Below are 23004 nucleotides of genomic sequence, written 5' to 3'. Positions count from 1 at the left end.
GAGGGGAAAAGCCGCGTGGTAAAAAAAAAGGCAACAACTCGGTCGTCACCCCACGGTTCGCCGTTGGTTCTCGAATTACGAAAACTTTTATTCTCCGGAGGCGTCCGGATGAAACCGATCAACAAAAAAACCGATATCAATAACAATCATATTTTACGGGAAATTCGACCGCGCGGCGATAGATCATCTGCACGACCTGCCATTATATTATTATTAATATCATGTTATATATTGTTATACATTTATAATATTATTATTATTATTATTGCGACGGCGTATACGCATACTCAGCCGCGGTGACCAAAGCAAACCGAAAAAAAAAATACAAAATAATCCCTCCTCGTCTACCCCCCCCCCCCCCCCCCCCAACACAACCCATAACCGTCAACGATGCGCTGTTATTGGGAGGAATCGCGCGCGTTCCGAAGGTTGCGTTTACATTTTCGCTCCGCTCTCGTTCCGCCGCCGCGCCGACCGTTTCGATCGCGCGTCGGCTGCTGTTGCGGCGTGGCGTGGGAAGGAAGAGCAGCGCAGTGGTACAGACACACACACACACATACGCAGACGGAGAAGAAGAAAAAGTAATACGAATATGCGGCGGCGGCGAGTGGCCATGACAACGAGCAAAGTGCCGGAGCGCAAAATAATACATATATACAAGTATTATATATTATTATTATATATATAGGTATGCGTGTATATGTAATATGCGCGCGGCGGCGGCGCTTCTGACCTTGGCCGACAGACGGGTTAACGTCCTATATCAGCGTTGCCAACGCCGTCGTCCTAAACTAGAATATTATATATATTATTATTATATATGTTTATGTATAACATAGGTATATCGTATTATGTTATTACAACAATCGCAATACTCCCCCCCTCATACACACACGCGAACCGCTTCACCACCGTATGCGAGAACTCCGCATCCCCCACCCGGCCATCGTCGCGCTCCACCACTCACCCGACGACGATATACGTTCGTTTTTTATTATACTTCGTCTACATCATCTTTATATTATTATTATTATTATTATCGTATATTATATTATACCGTATACACCTACCTACCTACCTACCTACCTACCTACCTAGTGTAGCGTGCAGTGTACGTATATACTACTACTATATTGTTGTGTATATATATATATATATATATAAATAAATACGCAATACGCTTATTATGCGAGTGCACTTTTTTTTTTTTCTTTCTTTCATTCGTCGTTATTTTTGCCCTACCGGTTTTCGCCGCCGCAGTTATCCAAGAATGTTTCCCTCCGCGATCTCGCGCTCGCCAGCGCGTTTCGATCGCGCGCGCGGCGGTCCTCGACTCGGTGGCCGCCCGAACGTTAACCCTGAACCCGGTCGCGGCGCACGAGGTCATTTGCGCAAATGTACACGCACACACACACACACTTTATCCAGACCTGGGATTATAAATGTGAGTTTGTGTGTGTGTGTGTGTGGAACGAAGAGTTCTTGGCGAAAAAAAGTGGTTTTTTCCTGTTTTGCCTCCAGAGGATCGTCGACGATGGCGGCAGCGGTGGCGCATGCACGACATGTGCAGCGTAATATTATTACGATGACGTTTTGCTATTATCGCTATTCGTTCCAGCGATCGTGTTTATCATTATACATTTATACGATACATACAATGTACACGGCGGCGATACGATCGCTGATATAATATTATCGTTATTACTTATTAGTAAGTTATTATACGATCCCGATCCGTGTACATCGACAGTGACACGATTAGCTCTCAAAGACATTTAGTGGAGGGTCAAGCAAATGTTTAATTTAAATTACGTATTACCCGTATTCTGGAGTTAATATAAGTCCTAATTGTCATATACTCCTACATTATAAAATAAAAATTGTGTTATAAATCTAAAATCTAAAACAAACCGTATAGATAATATAGCCTTCTATAACGTTATCAACATTAAATTTGATAAAATGTTTTATTTTGTCAATTTGCGTCTATATATAGTTTTTTTTAAATAGAGGGACTTCTTACGATACGGAGGGTTTAACCTACTACCTCCTTGGCCTAATTTCACCAAATACTTTACAAAAGCCTGGTTGAAGTTATTGTCACACTTGTAGAGGCAATAATGCATCATGATTGCGAAACGAGTCGGCGACGCGATTGGAGTAAATAATCTGTGCCTAGTGTGCTTGTCATTTTATAATACCTGGACAAGAAAGATCAGACGAATTCATACGACAATAATTGTCTTCTGCATGGTTATAATATTCGTTTGAATGTGTTATACTCCGGGTTTCTTTAATTATACCTTAAGGTATCTATTTAAGAAATAAGAGGACGTCGTACATATGTGGACTCCATCGTATGCTAAAGCTCATAACAGTCATAACACACCAAAGAATCCATTTGACTTTGTTATTTTTAATATTAGAGCGAATTGAAATATTTTCAAATTTAAAAGTATGAATCTTGGGCACCTCGTAGGTATTTTGACATTTGAATTTTAAAGCAAGTTATGAGCATTTTAAAATTTGTAAATACTTTGTTCATAACTGACTTTTAAATTAAATTATCAAATTAGAAACTTATGAGGTGCCCTGGATAATAGTTTTAAATTGTATAATAGGTCAATTCACTCCCACATTAAAAATAACAATTTAAGATGGATTCGGCTTAACATAAAATTATGCATTAGTAAGACTGAGTCAACACAACAAAGTACGATGTCCTCTTAAGATATGTACATAATAGTGTTTGCTCAAATACATGACGCTATACATTTAGAGGCACAACCAAGGAGGGGGGAGGGGTGAAATATGTTTGATTATTTTTACCAATTCTACGTAATTGTATAATATGCAATTTTAAACATATAGCTGTAGCGTATTAAGTATATTTAAGTATATAATATATGAGCGTACATTTTTTTCCAATACGCATTTTCATCTATAAATAAAAGATAAAAAAATTTTTTTTTTGTTGGATATTTTTGTGAAATTAATTTAATGAGTCTGCAAAAATTTGTCAATTCATAATAGTTTTGAATTTTTATCGTCTGACATACTATGTTTGAACGTCTACCGTTGTTGTTATCAAAATCAAGTAATAATATAAAATTCCTATCTCATGATTTTACGTAAAAAGTCTATATGTATATTATGTGAAATGCCAAACATTTTTTGAATATAATTAATATAATATTTAATGCGTAAATAGCAATTATTTTTAGTACCTCTCGTGAATGGCTATTACACGCTATATATACGGTCCTGAATGGCGTGTGTCCGATAAGTCCTCGTCTGAAATGTAGATCATTAAATTCGGTTGAAAAAATACACTTTTCTTTTTCCAACTGCCGTCGTATACTCGTATCCGTATCGCGATAACTGAATTTTGTACCTGTATTAATTATTTTATATGTGTGTGTGTGTGTGTGTGTGTGTTTCCCCGTTGTCGTTTATCCATGCGTTTTCGGCGAAACTACGTGTGCGACCTTGGTTTGATTTTGATCTATATAATATTAACGAGTATTTTAGGTATATATTATTTTAAGTACTTATAAGTTTTAAATTCTAATATTGTTAGTTGTTACGTCATAATACATTTATAGGCATCTGTATAATATCATATCGAAACGTTTACATTATGATACTATAAGAAAAAAAATAGTAATATTAGGTATTTCATTCATTGTCTCTATTATCTTCATTTAATATTTTAAATAATATATTATCGTCTAGTCCATTCATTACTACATTTATTAATTTAATAATATCATCGAGTAACCTAGATCTGCTAATTATACTAATCTTGCGTTATCCAATTTGTATTGTCCCATCTGTTTGTTTGACAGATATCTAAATATAATTATAAAATTTAATACTAAACGTAAATAAGTATCAGACTGTATTAGTATTTTAATTTGATTAAACTTTTTTTGTCCATACTCGACTTGAAAATATTTTTTTTTAGAACCGAATAAAAATAAACACTTGCAATTTCTAAAGTTAGCTGTCCAAGTTGGCAAAACTCACGCGCTTGGTGCTTTTTAAAAATAAAATATTGACCTCAGTTTTTATGGATTTCAACGATTAAGACCTTCAAGAGTACGATAAACCCATTTTAATTTCATATATATAGCGGACATGCGTCATTTAACTTTTTAGCTGCCACAAGAATAATATTGAACTTGAAAATATTCTTAGCTTACACCGTTTTTTTTTTATAATTTAGTTACGGTCAGTGGCTAAATCGATATTAATTTAATTATGCATTAACGATTTTTATTGATCTGTTGTAGATACTCCGCAAGTACCTTCATTGTTTTTTTTTAAGCCTATTTATTTTATATTTATAAATTATATATTATACAACGTTAAGTAATATAATAAATTCATCAGAAAACCGAACGGAACCGGTTTAAAGTACATATTATTATGTACTACAACTGACCAGTACTTCCAGAGGAATTGCGGTCAGAATGTATTACTCTGTATTCTTAGTATTACATTTATTAATAGAATAACAGACCTATGCGACCATATTACAACACGTAGAATGTGGTGTGATCGATACGATAATAACTTATTCCATTTATATTATTTTCCGTTTATTCAGACATGCTCATTCCTCACTCCCATTTTTACTCAAATAATACATTTATTCAAATTCTGATTTATGGACCATAATATTTTTGAATACTTAGATTATTTTTAACAAAATTATCCTATTTACAATAATTTACAGTAATAAAAGATAGTTTTAGTTTAAAAAAAAGATACCTATATGATTTAAATTCTTAGCTGATAATTTAGGATTTATGTTATTTCAATAACGTACGTAGAAATACGTTTTAATCGTGAAATGTATTATTTCGAAACTTTAACAAACCACTGTATGATATTTTCACTTGCAGAAGTGGTAAGATTATTATGAAAAGGACGGAGACGTTTTTTTATTATTGACCCGTCATAGTACCAACTACTTCCAATTTTCTATCGGAGACCACCCTTAAAGATTGAAGTAATTTTACTGCTCCTAATGGTGACGTTAGAGAAAATAAAAAAAAAACCTACAATTGTAAAACCAATGGAGAGCTCAGAATCAATAAAACCTGCAATGTATCATTAAAGCGTTAAACGTATATAACGGATTAACATTAACCTAACCTAAGATAAACGAAAACGTCAATACGTAATTTTACGCTTCATAATCTGAGTAAATAATAAATATACGTATTTGGGTGTACCTATCGTGTTTATATTTTCATGTGGAAATAAGAACGTTCGTACCCATAACCGTAGTTATTATATGATTTTTAATTTCAACGGCTCACGTCGGCGGTGTAATAAAGTTGTTTTACACATTACACCGTGACCATAATAATATGTAATGCTTGATAATATTCCGATCATACGTAATTAGTAAGTTCTTTAATTGATGCAATATGCATAAACAAAAATAGATATTCAAATGAGACGTACCTATAATATTATGAACAATATTATATTGGCTTTGAACCTATTTTTTTTGTGAACTATTTATAAATTATACATTATTCATTGTACAGCAGAACGTATATTATTATAATATCATATAGAACACATAATGCATTGTGAATTTATCCTTATGAAATTGTTACGATTTACATCAAGTGCACGAACAGTAACAACACATGCACCGATGCGGCGATGATGCGCACTGATTTGCCTATAGCACTATGGGTAATGGAAAAAATGCACTTGCAGCTGAAAATTTATCAGATATCATTACACCGTTTGATGTTATGACCGCCATCTTATATTATACTGTGGTCATATTAAAATAGTTACAGTGGATTCCGCCTAATGTGGGCACCGGTTAATATATAGACATCCGCGTAATGTTATGGGCAAAATGGTCTCAATTCCAATGTATAGTATAACTGACTAATAAATTTCTGTTTATACGGCCAACCGCTCAATGCGGGTAAATGAGTTTGGTCCCAACGTGATCACATTAAGCGGATGGAGAATTATTAATTATTATGCCGCACTTTTCACGTATATATAGGAAATATAACTTACTACAGTTTTACCTATAAAAGTAATTTTTCAACGCACTTAATGTGGTTTTCCAGGTATTAAAGTATTAAACGCCATTTACACTACACCTTTTTGAACAAATTGGTTTTTTTTTTTTTAATGAAATGGTGTTTTCTAGCGATAACCGCGGTTGCACCGAATTTGACACGTTTGTGAAGTTTTATTCGTTTTTAATTTGTTTGGGCGTTAACATTTTTTATTTATGATAAATTATTTTGAAGAAGACATTTATCACTATATCCTATATATAATATAACAGTATTATTCAATATATTATAATATTACAAGAGAACTTAAAACTATTATTAAATTTTGATAATGATGTTTTAATCATAAACGATAAACCAATAACAAAATGCTGTTGGAAAGTTTTTTTTTTTTGTTTTAAAAATTGTTTATTGCTTCACGAATTCAGTGTGTAATGTTTATACAGTATACAGATGTATGTACCAATTAATGTGATACAACTATAGTTTATTTACGTTTACGCAATTACGTGTTATAAAGACAAAGTGGTACACTTTTAACGCGGAAAAAAATTGACGTATTTTTGGGTACCTCATCTTCTTTTTACTCTTTGCATTTTCCCGTGTTAAACTGGCATGTCAGGCTTAGGTGTCTATATTGCCTATACACATAATATATTTATATATTATCCAGAGAAAACGTTGTATAAGCTGTTTAAATATTTCTCGAACGATGACCGGATGACGATAATATACATCATCAGAATATTAGATTGTTATGGCTGTAAAATGTGTAAAAAAATGCTTACAATTGGAAACGAGGGTCGATATCGGCGCTTGAGTACATAACATTATTAGGTATATAAAATCGCGCACGAAATAATACTAATAATAATAATAAGCGTGTAAAGCGTGCCACCAGTTGACGGGGAATTTAATATATTATTTATTATATAATATTATTATATTTAATATCATAAATAGGCGCCAACCACGCGAGTTTACACACAGAAAAACTATTGTGTTTATATTTAATGCATAATATCCTCGTATCATAATATTGGGTACCTAAAAACTATTATAATAGCGCGTGAAAAAAAGAAAAGTGTAAGATAATTTCGTTTGAAAAGTGAACGGATCGCGGGCTCGCGCGCACGGCGATTTAATATTATATCAGTACATATATAAAAATGTGGAGAGGACGCGACGAGAGAAGAAAAGCGAAGAATATAATATAATAATATGTAGGTAGTAGGTATTCAAGGTCACGATCGCGACGGCGGCGGCGGCGGTTTACCAGATTAGGTACGTTCGTCTGAAGTGCAAGCCGCCGCCGCGTCTTTTATGCATCGTGCATAATCGTTTAACCGTCGGCCGGCGACTACAACAGCAGCGGCGTCGGCGGCGAAAGTTTTCGAAAAATAACCAAACCTCCAGTGGGTACCTACCAACACCGAACAAGACGTGTATCATAATATATTATTTATATTCGTATTCCAATCGTAATAATTTTAAGATCGTGTTGCTATAACTCCGTGGTGGACCCCGACCGAAACATTATGAATTAAAATGTGATAGTATAATGATGATAATATAAATAAAAATTATAATAACGCGATGATAACGATGATATAACTATTAATTAATACTATACCTAAACTACCTACCGCGATAAATACACAAATACGCTCGGTGCCGCAGACGTTAATCGGTCTGGTCTAGTCATCATCCTATTGCGAATAAAAATAAGAATTCACTCATAGGTATTTAGTATTTATCACGTAATATTATTCATAAGCATAAAAACATATTATTACTTCGTATATATATTTATAATTTATATGTATATATGATATAAATATATAATGTAATATGCATATACCTATTTACAATAATAATTTGCGATTATCACACTAGCGTTGACCTACAACTGGCGTATAATACAGAATAATATAATATATTATTGTATGTATATTGCACTTTTTCAACGTGTACCTAACAATGTCGGACGTAACTTAAGAATATTTTATTTCCATTTCCAAATCATTATAATATGTATATATATATGCAAACCTATATCTATAATATGTTATAATACGTATGTATACTTGAGGTTACATCACAGTTGATGGTTGATATTTATTACTGACGTAAAGACTAAACTTGACATTGAATTCTTACGAGTGTTTGTTCGTACATACTCAGACTTCACACGGTGTAGCGGTTACCTACTTACAGCTTAGTGCAGTTCAAATTTTCAGTTTTACTAAATGTCTGAATTTGTTTCTGGGCGGTTTACACTCCAAACTGGTCTCCGATAAAATGATTTATTGTTTTAGATTCTGAGCGGAACGATGAATGTATTGATTTTACAATGGTGTGTGTTTTAAATTTTTACTTGTGTCTGTGTACACGGTAAAGTCGAAACAATGCTTCGATTTTCAACTTCAGTATCTTTTCGGGTGGGAAAGTGAATCTAGTTAGTGTAATCGTAGAGTGAACAATTTAGTATTTCTTCAGTAATCTTCAAAAGTGCCAGGAAAATACAAAAAAAAAAAGGTGGATAAGTGGATGTCGCTCTGCTGTACGGTAGGTTACAAGTGGGTCACTGTAATGGATGGTGTTAAATTTGAATTCAATGATATAATATCATTGTATAAGAAAAACGATTCTGAGCGAAAACGGTCAGTCACCCTATGATATTACCAAGTATATTTGATGATATTATTGTGAATAAAGTAATTTATATATAACCTATAAACGTGGAGCCTTGTTTTAAATTTTCAATCCTTAGCCATAAAAGTTAAACATTTTATAAATTTTTAACCACAAAATAATTAATAAATTATAAATTTGATAAATGTTGTCAAAATTTGAACTTTAAATGCTTATAAAAAAAAATTGTGCAAATGTATTTTTAATATTTTTCAACTGCTATTAAAACGATATATCAGGAGTCTAATATTAAATTTTCACGCTTTTTTACCCAACAAATAAAAATTTATTGATATTTATAGAAAAAAAAACTAAAAAAATTGAAAACTGACAATGTCCGTAAACAGCTCAAATAGAGTCAAAATATTTTCAAAATTGTATGGTGTATAGAAAATGCTAATATAAACATTCAGTGAAATTTTCAAGTATCTACAGTCATTCGTTTTTTAATTACAATAAAATAAAAAAATCGTTACATGAGAAATCGAGTAAATATCAAATGTTGTAAAAATATAAATTTCAGACGCTCATAAAAATTTAATTTAAGTTTCTTCTAGACATTTTTTTTTTGATAAAGGTAGACAAACTTATGAGTAATCTTATATTACATTTTCAAATCTTAGATTTAAAAAGAAAAATTTTTATGAATTCTCATCAAAATAATTTGCTATTTTTCGTGATTTTTCCGTATTTTGTCAAAATTTGAACTTTAAATGCTTATAATTAAAAACTGTGACTAAGGATTTTTAATTTTTTTCATCTGCCTTTGAAACAATAAACTAGGAGCCTTCTATTAAATTTTCAAGCTTTTTTACTCAATAGATAAAATTTTATTGATATTTATAGAAAAAAAAACTAAAAAAATTGAAAACTGACAATGGCTGTAAACAGCTCAAAAAGAGTCAAAATATTTGGAAAATTTTATGGTGTATAGAAAATGCTAATATAAACAACCAGTGAAAATTTCATGCATCTACGGTCATTTGTTTTAGAGTTACACCAATAACCAAAATCGATTTTGTTAAAAATCGATTTTGCGTAAAAATTCCCGTTTTTCCTTAATTTTTCTTTTGTTTTTCACATCGCTTTTGAAAACTACTGGGAAATTAAAATTTTGACCTCCCCAATGCACCAACGATATTCACTTTCCCATCGAACAAGATACTGAAGTCGAAAATCGAAGCATTATTTCGACTACTTATCGTGTACACAGACACAAAAATAAAAAAAAAAATAAAAAAAAAAACACACATCATTGTAAAATCAATACATTCATCGTTTCACTCAGAATCTAAAACCAGGAATTTTTACACGAAATCGGTTTTTGGTTTAACACAAAAAAAAAATTACTGCGGATAATAAACACTCATTGAATTTTCCATTACTTAGGGATTAAGATGACGTACTATTGGTGTAAAAAATAATAAAATTCCACAAGGAAAAAATGAATTAGTGATACACTATGATTAACAATGTAATCATTATCCACGATTCTGTTGTGTGGGACAATTTTTCTTTTAATTATTTTGAATCATATTTCATAATGATAAAATATGAAAAATAAAGATATAGGCCCCCATCAAATTTTGGGCACATGTACTAAATTGTGGGCCCTATACGAACATTCTAATAAAATACAACCCATTACTGCAAGCGATACGATATTATAGTGTCCCATACACGATTTCTACTTAATATACATTTATATCATATTATACAATATTGTTTAATATAAAATAAGTACCTATTCCTATCAAAATTTTGAAAATTACAAATTCATTTCATTAGGCCCCTAAAATAGCCAAGCCCCTGTACTTAAGTTACAAAAGCCCTTCTTGTGGGCGCACTGTCAGAAGATAGGTACTTACTCTACAGAACGAATTTTTTATGAATGTTTCATTGCACGTAATATATAGCATAATAACATTGATTATATAATACAATACAATACTGAACTTTTAAATGATTTAAACTATAATTTGATCAACGTGTTTCAGGTTCTAGAAAAATAACGATTCTATTATTCTATGGTGAGCGCTTGCTGGTGTGGTACAGTGGTCAACAGGTTGGTTGTCGAAGATGTGCAACTGGACATTGCTGGCGTTGGATACCAACTATGGAATTTATAGATGTCAAATCCAAAGTGCAATCGTTCGTATCGGAAACTAGCGAACGTCGCATTTAGGCTGGTGGTACAACAATATATAATACGTCGTCGCCATTCAGCGATAATCAGTACTACCGGGCCACAGTGTACACCAAGTGCGCATGGTGCGTTGGTACTACGGCCAGTTGGGCATGGCCGGCCACACTGACTGCCTCAAGCAGCCGACAAGGACAAGAGCAACGTGGACCTTATAATATCTGCACGCAAGCAGCGGTTACCTGTCAGTGTCGGAGGCCACGTGGTGATGGACTTCGTGGCCGTCGTCGAGGAGTTGGGAAGAACGCTATAACGGTCACATCGACGCACCGTACCAGAATGGGTTTATGATCACGCAGGCCACGAAACAGATGACCGAAGCGTTCCACTGGCCGATCAAGTTGCGACCTGAACATTTGCGTTTCACCGCACAGTCCGCAGGCGCAGATCCGAATACATTTTTCAGGTAGCGAGCGAGCGAGTACTGATGGTGTTCGTCGTCGTGCCGGCCGACTGTGCTGATTGAGCTTGACACCAAACTAGAAATGCATAACCAGCAGGACCTACTTGGCCGGGTCGGGCTGACGTTGATCGTCGAAGATCCGATCGCAAATTTAAAATTGATCGGGGAGGTCTGGTGTTCATACAAGCCGCCGTGGACAGTGCTAGTGGCCAGGAGATGTTATTATGTTAAACGTGCATACATGGTTGTGTTCAGCGAGAACATCTCCATTTTCAGATCGCTGCCGAGGCAAGTAGTGGTGACAGGAGGGGTGCGGAAAAAGGGGCTTTATAGTTTATTTTAACCCATATTATATATTAAACAAATGATTTTAGAAAAAGTGTAGGTGGAGGTAAGTTTAATAGGGATTTTTTAGTGGGACTTACCCCCCCCCCCCCTCCCAATAAATCCATACAAAATTACTGGCTATGCTACTGAGAAAATTGTATTTAAATGTAAAGCAATAAATATATACCTATGAGTATCTTATTTCAATATACCTTTAGACTATAAGCATCATATAAATGTTTTAGTATGATATCCATACTCGTGCCTATATGTATATAAAATAATTTTAAAATTATCGAGTACACAGAAAATTAAAACAAATGTATGCTCTTTTGTACAATTTTAAAATGTCTAGTTAAAAATAAAGAAACACGTTTTTTTAAATTCTATATTATATAATAATAGTATCGGTTCATATCAAATCATTACCAAACCTCGTGTGTAACAACATATAATAGAAACATCTTAAATACGAATAATTTTTTTTTGTATTCTGTAGTTTCATTTTCTTTAAGTAGGTAGTCAGTGAATTTTTGGCAAACGTTCATTAACGCGTGATCAGTGAAGTAAACTTTTCAAAGAAAATGTTTTGGACAATCGTCATATTTTTTTACAATGTTGTTCATTTATAGAAAATCAATTTTTGATTAAGACACATCTTGCAGCCATCTAGAGTATGAATTGTTTCGTTTTTAGAACACAATGTCATCTTTTTTGTTATTTTACCCTTTTTATAGCAATTCCATGACAATTTCATTATCAAAGTACCTATAATAGGTTCTATGACGATTTGTATGTACAATTTTAAATTGTTTATTAAACTAGACTTATGACTAAATTTAAGACTTCTGTATTTCGCAGGTACCTATGTATATTACCTATATACGAATAGTAGAACTTTGAACTTAAACATTTTATTTAAATTTGTTTTTTTTCGTTAGGTTAAAACTTATAATAATACCAATGTGATTTTAAAAAAATCAACCAATTGAATACTAGAAAAACCTGTTTACATCAGGGTCACAAACGAAATCCGAGAGGAAAATTTAGCCGAAAATATACTCATTTTTATAAAGTAATATAATTCGTTGGTTTTAGTATACTAAAACACGCACGTTAATTATGCTAATAAATGAAAACGTGTTGCATTAGAAATTAGATATGTATTATTTATTTTTAATGTGTCAATACTGCTAAATTGTAGTTATAAGTTGAGAATTGATTCACTCATAAATGTTTTTGGAATGCGTAATAGTATTATTTTAAAAACGAACACGAATCCTACATGATAATATATTGATACCTGAGCTCTAACATTCTCACTTGAGTAGTCGACTGGCACACCTAAATTTGATTAGTATAATATATGTTGTTTTTAGACTCTGAGCGAAGCGATGATAGTGCACCGTCGTACCGATTTTGCTATGATGGTGTGTGTTTATTTATTTTTCTGTCTGTCACTACCTTTTAGGGCATTCAGCATCTTTCCTGGCAGGAAAGTGAATATAGTTGATGCTTTGATATAATATCATTGAATTCAAATTCATAACTGTTATTAAATATAATAAGATACGATTGGACGATAATATTTCATTTCCAATCACTATATATTTTGACAATACAATTGTAACAGATTTTCTAATGTCCATAATAGACCAGCATTTAGCTTTAGAATTCGATGAACTTGATTTTATAACCTTGAGACAGGGTAGAGTGAAACAAATATTATTATTAAAATAAACCGAAAATCGACCTTTGCATGCACTTACACGCCCACGTCCGCTTCGCCGCTGATATTATAGGGGAACGAACTTACCCTTTTAACGATCGAGGTGGAGCGGCATCATATAGGGGGAAAGAACTGTACAACACAGAGGGTTGCTACGACCATTACAAGGATTCGTCGTTATTTATAGTAACCATGGTTTAGAGGTTAAAAGTAATCGTATCCATCGTATTTGTGTAGCACAACACATTTTCACATATACGATATTATTATTATTGTCATAACACACACTAGATCTATTCTTGGTATCTACAATAACCTGAAGTCTGGGTCTAGGTCAGTTTAAACTTCGTCTTTATAGGTATGCCAGACGATTAAATTAAAAAAAATTAGAAAAAAAAGAAAAGAAAAGATAAATACATACAAATAATGAAATAAATGATACAGCGCGATCAACAAGACGAAACTGAATATTAAGAATCGCTGTTTTATTTCTCTTTTTGTGTTCACTATAATATATTATATTATTATATCCCAAGACGTGTCCTCTAAACAACAATATTTTTATACTTGCGCGCAAACATTTTCTAATTATAAATGCAGACGTTCTTCGTCGTCCCTATATACACGCATAGTCTGCTGCACAAAAGACGATGACGACGCGTAACATGTGGTTTTCATATACATTACTATATAATAAATGCTCAACGGGGTTCATATAGTTAGTACGGAATCTTGAGGGGAAAAGTTCATGCTTATTCATACGAAATTGTTAGTACAGAAATTCACAACATTTAATATAATATGGACTTTGTGATTTTATTCATTTCTCCTATACTCATCGGTCGGTATAATATCATAATATCATATTACGGTAATTTCAACGGCTTTGATTTAATCGATTATAACAAACGAATAATATACGTAATATTAATATAATATCAGTGACTATATAGAAGGCACTAGGCCTCCATGAAACAACTACCTACCGCCGAGCAAATGGAAACTTTTCTTCGCAGTGCTTTTGAACTTTTTGCCTCTTTAATTTTTTTTTCAACTGTGTCTTTAATGGATTCCTCTATATTCTTACTCCCCCAAATATACACTACGATTTACGAATATTTATTCATAATCGTGTAAACAGTCATATAATGGACGATGAATGGATAGATTATGTATGTATGCAATACCGTTGCTTAAATCAAAATGATAAATACATGAAAACGAGATGCCTTTATATTATGTTAATAAATTATTCCATTATAATTTGTAGCCGACTTATGACCATGATAACGTTATTTTTTTTTTTATTAAAAATGATCTCATTTTAAGTAGGTAATATGAGTTAAAAATAATAAGTGCATTATATTTATTATATTTAAAAAAAAAACGTGAAAGATGAAAATTGTACAACTTGGGTCTCGGGGATGTTGTAAATAATACCATATTGAAAGGAAAATAATACTAATTAAGTATACAAAAAGAATAATAATATGAACCTTCTTCGAAATTTATATCTTATAATATTTTAACTTCTATAGTGTTATTTATAATGATTTTTATTCCGTTAACCTAATTATAAATAAGAGTAGAAGTATACGAATCTGAGAGACTCTCAATAATTATTTTTCATAAAACTTAATTAAATAAAATATGATTTATTTACTATTATAAAGGTCAAATAAAAATTGAATTAAACATTTTAAACATGTACAACGAACTTGTTTTATTAAACTCAACAGATCTATTGATGTCGCACTGTTACGGTTAAATTTATAATTTTACTTAAAACTATAAAACAAATATAATTTAATTTGAATAACTAAATCATACAATTATTCTGTACAAAATGTATAAGATTAAAGACATTGTATTAGGTAACTATATAATATAATCAATTTTGAGGTAATTGTATTTATGTACAAGTTAAAAGTGTAATTGTAAACTTTTATACTTCCTAAGTTTTAATTTATGTTTCTCTTAAATTAAATGACGTATTATTATATGGTATTTCAATTTAATGTAACCAATTTTGAAAAGCCTGACTTAAATTTGCTTAAATTTATGTTTTTTTTAAAGTGCAAAGTTTTCATACATTTATGATTGAATCTATATAGTTTCAAATTTTAATGAACAGTTTTGATTTAAAACTGTCCCATTTTCTTAAAATATCTACTAATGAATTTCATAATGACTTGTTTGAGATATCAACTTTGTCCAATTCAAAGTATTTAGTATGGATGAAATAGACTTTGAACCATTTCTATCTAAATAAGTACAAAATAAGAATATAATTATGTAATTTGAGGATCAGCTTTACTTCACTAATTTATTTACATTTGCTATTTGTATAATGTTTTATTTTTTAATTTTATGTTTTGTATTATTATAACATTGATGATTATTGATTATAGATAGATATAATAGATTATAATAGATAGATTTCAATTACTGAAATCCATTTAGTTATTTTGATAACCTCTATTCTTATATTTTCATAAATTATATTCCAAACGGAAATTTTTTTCAATATTTTTATTTGTTTATATCATGAAATCTTTCTTAGATAGTTCATCAATCGTTTGTTGATTGTTTATTACAATTCAGTTAATGTTTCTTAAAAAATATTAGTAACAACGGCCGATAAGTAGGTACATTGTTATGGAATTTGATTTGACAATTAAACTATTGAATCAAATTATTTGTATTATTTAAATTCAGAGTAATGAATAATGATTATAATATAATATTGGTAAATAATTGATTTTTATCTTTAAAGCTATAGACTACTGCTTTTTAAGATCAACGTAAACGCAAACGAATTAAATTAAGCAATCTACAAAAATCCAGTGATACAATCAGAAGTATTGTTATAACAACTGTAATATTTTACTTCTGACTTATGAGTAAAATATTATATATATTTTTTTAAATATTTTCTATATCAAGAAATAGGTGTAGCTAAATATTTTTAAGACTTTACTTCCTTGAAAAATAAATAAAGACTCCTGACTGTAGTGAGTCTTTGTGTGTGTCGTATTAATAATAACCAAGCTGTGTATATTATGTATTATTATATAGACATAATGTGCAACGCATTAATATTTCGATTGATTGTTCATTTTAATAACTTGTAATCCTTGATATAAACCACGCATTGGTTGTTTCTTCGCCTTCGTTCGACTATAATAATTTACCAAATTATTGATTTAACATAATATTATACGTAAGGACAACGTTTTAACAAATGTCAAAGTTATACTGCAATGTTGCAGTGTTTAACAATGTTCTTGTCTATCCCACTCGCTCAACCAAATAACCTTTATGGGGTTTATTAATCAAAACTAAGGAAACAAACGCTGTAGATAATTATTTTAACATTGGAATATTAAAATTTGTTTAAACAATTTACATTTATATCATAAATCTAACAGTCATTCAGTGGCTTGGCTTGGCGCGGTGCCTGCAATCAATCACGCAACGTGGTTGAGAGTAAGTAACGGCTACTGCCACTAGATCTCGGATGGGTGACCACCCGGGTTGGAAGTGGCAACAATTTTGCCACACATACACATTACTCGTGTTGCTAACCAACCATCCCAACCCTAACGAACTAAGTTAGTACTACTAACCCTACCAACCTAGGCTAATGGTACGACCTCAGTCGTCGAAGCCTTATAAATATCGTCGAAAAATATCCAACAATGTAATTTTTTTTTTATTATTGTTTATAACATCAATGTCAATGGTTATTACCTTAACATGAATATATACATTGTGCAGTTTACGTTATATTGAGTTATACATTTCGGTTTTTTTTTTAAATGACAAATTATGTTTTTGGTATATATGATAATGGACTGAATTTTTTGTATCTATACCTATATAGATTGTCCGGGATGTTGAATTAATTTCTCTGTCATCGGTGGAATTTAGCTAGTGGACGTTGATATGCTTACAAGTGGAGTTATTGTATATTGGGCATAAGGGTGGTTCCGTATTTTTCTATGATATCCACTTCTTTTTTTTCGATTTAGATTCACATATATGTATATTTGGTCCAGGGTTTAACGAAATGTTTTATTTCTCACAATTTATTGTTCGTGCTTTTAACGAAAAATTAAGACTAAGTACTGTTCAGTTTTCTGCACATTATGATTTGTTAATTTTCTTCTATTTAAAAAGCTAATACATTTTGTTTTTTGAGGCGACAAAATGAAACCAGCATTGAAGCACCGCGCTCAGAAAGTTAGTCTAGGAAGTTTTTCAATTAATGTATAATATGTTGGTGTTGTCAGAAAATATAGGTGATTGATTTATGATATAAGTGATAATATAGGATAGGTAGTTCGTTGGTTGCAGTTTGAAATAAAAAAAATGCTAATGGGGTGAACCTTGAGGTACTCCGTTTTCCAACGCAAAGGTATTCGAAGTGTGAACTTGAAAAGTTTGTAGGAAGTTTGTTGGAAAAATTACCACATTTCCGCGCACATTCAAATTTTTATGTCAATTAATTACCGTGTAGCGCCGGAAAGAGGTACAAAATATTATATGACGATTGCGTATAGGTATTTAGTAGAACAATTATTACAATATACATACTGCATAACGTTATTATACTGTACAAAATAGACACAACAACTCACAATCGTGATTAAGATATTATAATATTAATTAATTTCTAAGAAATGTAGGTACAAATTAAATACAAATCATATTATAATACAGACTGTATTATTGATAATAATTAATGTTTTGTAAGACTTGAGCACACACATACACACACACACACACACACACACACACACACACACACACACACACACACACACTCATTACGCACGCAATGCGTATAGGGAATAGGGATCGATGCCAATATCGTGTTAGAGCTGTTATTTTTGACATCGTCGTCGCCGTCGTCGTCGTATTTCATCATCGGCGCTACAGTTTTTTATTTAAATTTTTTCGCGTCAACCGTCATAGATATGGCATAATATTAAAGATTATAGATTTGTTCGATGACTGATGTCTGATGACGTTTTCCCATGAACTAGACCTTGGACTCGGCCGCAAACTGCGCTTAGAAACGCGTGTTTCCGAACCAATAAACGTTTCTATTTGATTCCGACAGTTTACTCAATCGATTCGTTTCCGAGTAGGCTGCACACATACTATTATACCTGCGTTATACTTGAACCCGAAAACAATTTCGAATTCCGATTTGACAGTATATTATATAATATATATATATATATATATATATACATAACCTACCTATCATAGTATAGTGTATACTACAGTACTACAGTAGTCAGTCGTAGTTGTATATAAACATTAAACACTTATGCTACACTGAAATGAAATTCGACTTCTTTTATATTTCCAGTTGCATTGATGCGAATTTATTGATTTCCGTTTCGATGAAATATTAGAATATGACGGTCTGTTGAACGGAATGCACCTAACACATGCATCTAAGCTTTGTTTTTGTTTTATTATTATTTTTTTTTTTTCATTAAGAAGTTAAGTATACTAAGCACAATGGTTTACCGTTTTTATTATTTTTTTGACACGTTATATATATATTTATACATACATTGTATTATAGCTGTCGTTGTGTATTAGATTATAATAATAATAATATTAATAATGTTCTGTAGCTATGGGATTCACAATGGCGTGCTGCACAAAACTGGTCTTGAAAATCGAACGCAATTGACCCCGTCTATATAAAGGGCATTGCTCGTGAAACAACGCTGTTGGCAAAAGATAAGTACAATGTCGATTGGCGTAAAAAAATATACTATTTTGGCCACGCATCGACTGTACATTATATATATATATATATACAAGTTCCTTTCAATATTGACGGTCACGGCAATATGTCATTCACAAATTTACTATGCCCAATTATTTGCTCAACTCGACCATAGAAAAAAAATAAATTATATAAGTATACACACACAGATACCTTGGTTATCTACACGTGTTGTATAGATAACCGTGATATTCATACATGCTGAATAGGTGTATTTTATTATCAATATCAAATAAAAGCGGAGGATTTTTTTTAAAATATTTTTATTTGTAATTAGCAGCAGTGTAGGAAGTAGCCAGCTAGTAGTTATCGCACCCGACTTTGAGTTATAAATATTGTTATTCATAACATACCGTTTATTTTTTAATGCGTATTTTCAGAATTATAATTAAATATTTTTTTATTATAATATTGAATTTGAGTTATAGATTAACAAATTTATTAGGCCGTGAGAAAAACCATACTGAATGAATATCGTTTAAATTGTTCCTATGAGTTAAATATTGGTCATTTCAATTTTATTGCTGATGTTTAGGTAAAAGATTATAAAAAATAATAAAAATATTTCTTATTTGTAATGGTTTTTAACTCGTATAGTATAATCTAAGCTATCTGTGTGCAAATAAAACATTATTGGACTATAGTTCGTTAATTAGTTATTAATAATTAATTACATAAGTAACAAGTTATAAGTATATTATTTTAAATGTAGGTATACGTACTGCATACCTATACGATAAATATGCTGTACAGGAGGTAATTGATTTATCAGCTAATATAACTACGCTGTATGTAAATCCAAGCACATACTATTTAACATGTGTTTTAATCTAATTTGGCCTAAAAAAGTGTGATTGAACGGCTTATACTTTTTAACTAGTTATAACTAAACAATTGTAAATAACCTAACCTAACAATATAAATGACGATAGTGGGTATACATCTTTAACGTTTTAGAAAAGTATTTTAAGTAGAATTAATATAATAATATATTATACTTGACAAAAGAGTACATATACACATTTCTTCTATGCTTTGCCCCTTGCCAACTTCGTGGAAGGCGGTTATTTAGGTGACAGGGGTTATTGTTAATTTTTTTGTACTCATGTCTGACCTTGATAATCATAAAAAAATATAGTTTTTTTTGCTCGACGGAAATCCCATGTCGTCCGGCGTTGGTATATAATATACAATAATAATACAATAACAAGATAAATAACGCCGTTGTATTATAAGTTATAATATATTGCTGTAACATATATTATAAGTTTACACGCTGACCTGAAGTAAAACATAAGTGTAAACTCGTCGAATGTTGAAAAAAAGTAAAAACACGTAGCCTACTAAATACTAGTATAGACATCGGTGTGACGGATTTTTAAAAAACATTTTTTTTTTTTTTCATTTATATAATCTCGTGGTGTTCGCATAGACTCCCTCTGGGCGACTTCGTCAGTTACCCGCCCATTCGTCTGCTATAATAAACGATGAACGAATTTGAAAAAAAATAATAATATTATTAAAACGAACGTAAAAATATATACCATAATAATGACTGTAGGATGTAGGATTAGTAAGATTAGTGCGCGATTATAAAAATTATGTATGTGCTGTAGCAATACGATTATTCCGATGACACTGTGTCTTAAACTGCCTTGTCTCGTGATAATTAATAAAAATTATGCCTCACAAGCGTCTATCATTATAATCTAATAATACGAAAATATAATAATAATATAATAGTGGGTTAACTTAATTGTATTATCGTATTATATTATTATCGTTTTTTTAAAACGTCACTTATATTATTATTGTGGCCATCGCAATTCGCAATATCGCATAATATTCGCATCGCCTCCTGCTGCGGCTGCACCTGCACCGAGCTAGCTCACAGAGAACGCACAAACTGATTACGCACAAACGAACACGCGGCGGCCACGGTGTAATGTAAGTTGTCCAGGGTCATTGCCAAAGCTGATTACCATCATATTAATATTATTATAACATTATGCCGGCGTCTCTCTCTCTCTCTCTCTCTCTCTCTGGTTAATAATTGGTAATTAGTATTTACATTTTACGAGACGATAAAATAATACACAAATACTGAAATATATAATAATACATATTATGTGTGTGTGTTTCCTATATAGGTTTGCCTTTTACTCTTTTCTCACTGGGTAAAAATTGCGACTCGTATCGATTATTTTTATTACATCCCACATCGTAAAAAATACAATAAACTTGCATTCAAATAATATTATATAAACAAATTTTCGACATTGGAATTTAAAACGATCGTTTTGATGTGTGTGTGTGTGTGTGTGTGTGTGTGTGGGTGTATTTGTGTATTAAAATTGGTATATTATAAAATGTAATATATATGAATTATATGCGATTACAGATTTGTTTTCGTTATCGGCTGATAAAGGAATAAGACCCAACTAATTACAGTATAGATATAATATTATTATTGTCGTCGTTTAGGTATACACAAAATATGGTGAAGACGTTCCAAACAATTATAAAACGATATAATAATATCTATATAATTGATAATGCCATTATACGACGTGTGTGTCTTAAAATAATAATATAATAATAATTGCTATATTCGTTAACAAAACGCAATTTCCGGTGACCTTGTTGGGGGCTTATATTACGTATAGATAATAATATGTATGTATATAGTTCTCCCAAAAGGTACCCCGTCGAATCAATGACCGTACGACGTACTCTGTGTGTGTCTGTAGGTCAATTACACCAGACTAAACACACACACACACACACACACACACACACACACTCACACACACACACACATACTCACGCACGCGCATACGAGTAAATACATATTATATGGACGTTTGCATGCGAACACTGCACACTGCACGTACGACCGAGTTAGGCCGTCGCCGCCGTGTGTAATATACTTATATACATGGTACACATATTATTATTATTTATTTTCTGTTATACAATAAAAACATTTTCGCTTTCCCGCTCTGCACCGCACTTATCGTATCGTTTCCTCTCGTCATCGCTGTTAAAAAATATCCATTTGTAATATATTCTTATATTTTAATATTCTTTTTTTTTATTATTATTGTTATTTGTTATGTACAGCATCGTGAAGTTCGATTTCTTTCACGAGAGACGGCAAGACGAGTGATGTCTGGCGGCGTCTAGTATAATAACACTGCGACAATAATCGTCATCGTCACAATTTATATTTTATTATTAGGTGCCATGCGACTGTACGACGAATGACGACGAGGGGTAGAATCTTCTACGTATCTATAATACCCCTCATCACTGCTGCGGATGCTCGATAAACGACGCAGACGTTATTTAGCTTTACCACCGTGGGTGTAATCAGTATTTTGTACGAATGTAATTGGCTATATTATTGTATATATTATGATATTACTAGGTAGTATATTATTATATAACATCGCGATTCGTGATCGTCATAATATTATTATTATTATTATTTCTCAACCGCCACCGACGACAACGACTTAGTGCGCCTCATGAAACGTAGGTATTATAATATTATGATTATTATTTGTTATAATATTATTTACGTTTTCATTTTTTTGCCTCTAACAAAATGCGCAATCCGCCGAGTGTCAATGTACATATTACGTGTACAATATGTGGCTTACATATTACATAGATTATACAATACACTTTTTTAATCTATTATCTATACTTCTATTGCCCTTCAAAATCGTCTCGAATTAATTGTTATCGTCTCGTTACATGCGT

This window comes from Metopolophium dirhodum, chromosome 8 (genome assembly GCF_019925205.1).
Source record: "Metopolophium dirhodum isolate CAU chromosome 8, ASM1992520v1, whole genome shotgun sequence".
Taxonomy (NCBI): domain Eukaryota; kingdom Metazoa; phylum Arthropoda; class Insecta; order Hemiptera; family Aphididae; genus Metopolophium; species Metopolophium dirhodum.
Note: the sequence above shows the minus strand (reverse complement) of the source record.